The sequence below is a fragment of the Notothenia coriiceps genome, unplaced genomic scaffold (assembly GCF_000735185.1).
Source record: "Notothenia coriiceps isolate Sejong01 unplaced genomic scaffold, NC01 NC01_scaffold00036517, whole genome shotgun sequence".
NCBI lineage: Eukaryota > Metazoa > Chordata > Actinopteri > Perciformes > Nototheniidae > Notothenia > Notothenia coriiceps.
In genome coordinates this window covers 75,920-80,526 of record NW_011369218.1, presented here as the reverse complement: position 1 = coordinate 80,526, position 4,607 = coordinate 75,920, and positions in this window count along the sequence as shown.

Sequence of the window (4,607 nt, the reverse complement as noted above, 5' to 3'; positions counted from 1 at the left end):
GAATATCAAAAATGACTTTGAAAAAATAAATATGTGCAGTATGAAGGCACTTGTTCAACTGAGTATTTCCACATTACTAACTTTATAGTCTACTTTAAGTATTGTATTTTTTACTCAACTTCATTTATTTTATATTTATGATGGTGTCTGATTATAGGATAAGCTACCTAACTATGTGTAATGTAATCCAAAGCTTCACCTTCATGAACCCTTCAATGAATATAATACAATAATTGAATATACAGTATATGATCCTAAAATGGGCTAAATGGCAAAAAAGGTTACTTTATCTTTTAGTACTCTATGCATATTATGATGCTGATACTTTTGTACTTCAGTAGAGTTTGAAAGCAGATTATTTTTAACATTGTTTTATTGGTACCTTCACTTTAAAGGTCTCCTAATATGCTATTTTTAGGCATATATTTTGGGTCTCTGATATATACAAATTTATAAAAAACTTGTCTATGATGTGTTTTGCTCAAAATACCAAACAGATCCTGCATTTTAGACACCCCTCATATCCCTCTATTCCAGGCCTGTTATGGGGTGTTTCTCAATGTCGAGGAAGGATGCTCCAGAGCCACTATTTCAAGGATGCTACGTCATCGAGTCCCGCCAAAGGACTGTTCCAATGTCCAGGATGCTTGGAATTCTACCGAGGCCGGCGTCCTTCGTTGCTGGAAATGTCGAGGCTGCACATGTGTATCCTCCGCGGTCTTAAAATCCCCACAATGCTTTGCACACGGACCAATTTCCAAAATCTTTGGCGGAAAATGCGCTCCATTTAAGGCGGGGCCTCGGAAATGACGCACACCTGCACACCTGTTAGCCTGTTCCACAATTCTTCGTTTTCTGAGGCTAGGAAGGATTCTTGCCTCGCTTCTGAAAGTCTTGACTTGGAGGGACATGTCCGACCAAGGAAGCGTCCTCGACATTGAGAGAGAGAGAGAATGGCTGATCCGGGTCCTTAGCTTGAAAAGAAAAAGTAGGAGTTGGAGCTTGTGCCTGCTCAGAATTCTATCGCAGATACTCAGCTAAATGCTCGCGTGATTAAACGCCATATCATGTTCCAAACTTTATCAAGGATTATTTCTGAAACTGTATGGAGCTCAAATGCTTTTTCTCTGGTGGGTTTACCACAAGGCGAGTTCCTTTTTTTATTTCCTGCTTTTTAAACACATACTCTCTCCAGTACAGGTTAGCTCTGAGTGTTAGCGATGCTTGCTAATGTAAACAAAGACCATATTACGTCCAAAACACGTCAGGCATGATTTCTGATAGCTTTGTTTCTGATAGTGCTGTGGGTGCACATTTCCGACATTAGTTCATGTCGGTCGCAAATCTGGATCAGCTCCGTTGTTCCCACCGTTTTCAGAGATTTGGGTACGGAGGAAAAGAGAGAGGGTTTTGTTTTCTGACACTTTGTGAGTCTCCCGGGTACACATATTTATGAATAGAAGACATCAAAAAGTGCATTTTGCATATAGGTCCCCTTTATTAGTAACATATCTGAAAGCTTTTTCCACCTCTATTCCAGAGTGAAGGAGGTAAGGTGATTATGTGAACTCCTGCAGACTCATCAATCACCTTGCTGTGTATTCAATGTTAGTGATTTGTTCAGAAAAAAAACCCAAGACTACCCAAGCTGGCCTTGTTCCTACGTATATCCTCCACACTGAGAGATATTGAAAAGATACAGTTTTGCATATCCGGACACATCTCCACCGAGCAACAGAAAAGCCTGGCTCCACACATTATCATTCTGGTATAGGGGGGAAAACATTGTGATTGTGTGTGTGTGTGTCATTATGACAAAATGTGTTCCTGGAGACACCTATTCAAGCGGGAACTAACATACGTCATCTTGGGTACTTTGCCAGGTGTTTATATCTCCGTCCATCTGTGGCAGAGTTTGTGAATGTAGAGTAGATTAATTTAGAGGTAAGGGGGTAGGAAGTAAGACAAGAGTCATTTGATCCCCAATCGTACGCCCCTGGCTCGACTTGTTGTCACAGCTGTTGTGATCCCATCAAAACGTGGTCTCTAGTTTGAAGTTCTTGAAATACTTCATTGCCTTGACACGGCCCATGCAAAATAAAAAAACATAGGGAGGAAGGGTAGGAGAATAACCACAGTCTACATCTGGTGAGTCAGACTAGAAACTTGTATAATTCAAAGGATTGATAGCTTTTGATTACCACAAAGGGGTCAGTCTCTGTCTTCTGTCTCTTTTATAGACTCTAAAGGTGAAAAGGACATGACCAGCAAGTTTAACCATATTTCTAGGAAATAATGAACACTTTTCAGAAAACGATTCAGTCCTAAAGAAAGACTCATTATTCTTCTCTGATTCCTGTCCAGACATTTTTCATTTGCATGTTATGCATTAAACTGAACCCTGATGGTGAGATAAGTAAAGTATTCAAGTTTGCGGCAGGTTACAAATGAATGTATCGTCAAAGATCGGGCCTGATCATTTTTCTCTTGTTTTTTTGCTTCACAAAACACAAATACATTTGTCAACACACAATTTTCAAGCTTCACTTTTTGTTGCATGTATTCCTTCACATTCATATTCCTTGAAGACTTCTAACCATCTGGAGGAGAAAATGTGAATTCTATCAAACAATACTAAAATATTTAGCTTTTAATATATCTCCCAAGTTGTGCCTATTTTTGTGAACCAAATATAGATGGACAAAACAAAGTAATGGGATATCTTTCTCACTTTTCACAACCAATATTACAAAAACAGTTCGGGTTTATTTTGATGTTAATTACCAATATTTAATATGTCCATGCAATATACCACGTTAACTTTGTTTTACAGAAGCAGGTAGAGGACATGATGAGAAGCATTCTACCTATCATTGTTAAAGTTGTACCTGCTGTTGAAAACACGTTTTCTTTTGAAATTTCAAAAGAAAATTTCAAATGTTTTTCATCCGGGATAGTTTTTGAAAATTCGAGAAATACCTTCAGTAAGTGTGTCAGATTTGTTAAAGATAATAAGGTATTTGATTTTGTAAAATGAAATGATTAGCTCTGCAAGTCCAATGTAATGACATGAGTAGCTCAAACAGGGGCTTATTATAAATCATCCCATAGTACCAGTGCTGTCAGATGTGTGAATGACAGAGTGGTGTCATTGATTAAAAAGGTGTCTTGTTTTCTGTGTCTATTTGTTTCTGCTGTCAGAGACGAAAAGAGCCTTTTCTCCCTCCAACTGTTCCTCTTTTTATTCGAAACAAACCACTCTCACTCAGTTTAATCAATATCGTTTCACGTCAATCCATGTTTAAGTCTCAAAAAACATTTACGTCAAAAATGTTGTTCACAGTGTTTGTTGTGTTTTCTGTGTACTGGTAGAGACGTTATCTGACAGGAAGCTAGTGTCCTCCTTACTAATAACTGTCTCTCATTATAGCAGAATCATTTAATCCTGAGTGGCAGTTTGTATTTATAGTGTCATACAAATAGTTTGTTTAAAGGATACACATATTACATTTCTTAATAGATTAGATAAGACTTACTTTATTATTCTCAAATTAGGAGAAATGGTTTTGTAAGTATTTAAACAAGGCATTGCCCATGATTTTAAAATAAAAACTACAACAGAAACATTACATACATTCATATCCTCGGTGAAACATGTATATCTTTGGAATACGCAATATAGATAATACCCAATGAATAGTATGCTCAATTTCAGGTTCATATTTGAATTTTGTGTAACCCTCCTTTTGTCTTCGGGTCAAATCTGACCAATTTACTACTTTCATCAATCATAACTTTTTAGTTGTACATTAGATTGCATTAAAGACCCAGTGAAGTGCATGTTTTTGCTCCAAAATGAAATGGCAGTTTCATTCCTTACATATCATTGTGCCTGTTATTGGCTAAAATAATTTTTAATAATTCATAATTAATGAATTAATGAATTATTAATTTTGCCGTCTGAGCCTAACGGAAGTTGCAGACGATAGTGGCTGTGACGTCACAAGATGTACCCAGTTGTGATTGTAAACATGGTGGAGACTTTGGAAAGTGATACTAGTGTGAGAGAAATGATTGATTTGGACAGCTTTTCGGACAGGATAGATGAGGAAAGTGATCAATCTGGTGCACTTTGAGGGCAACATTAAGAGATTTATGGATACAGCTCTCAACACTCATATGAAACATATATTTCAATAATCAAAAAACATTGGAAGGATTTCTTAACCTATTTTATACAACTAATATTATATTACATAGATGGAAATATTTGTTTACATAGATGACCAAACCCACTGAGATAACTTAGGCTAAAGTTTACCTCTCCCTGAGCTGACGTTATCTCTCTCAGTCCCACAGGAGAGGACTCTCCCTCTCCTTATTGTTGAAACAGCTAATCTCCGTTAGCTCCGAGCTAGCACCAGATGCTAACGACAACCCTGTAACTCTCTCAGTCTCTCTTTCTCTCTCTCTCGAATCGACCAGTGGCCTTTATTTATCATGATCAATCAACGAATCTACGAAACAATGACACCAGCCCAGGCTCACCTTCATCTTTTGGGAACAGAAACATCGCCACTTCGGCAGACTTGACATTACTACAGCCA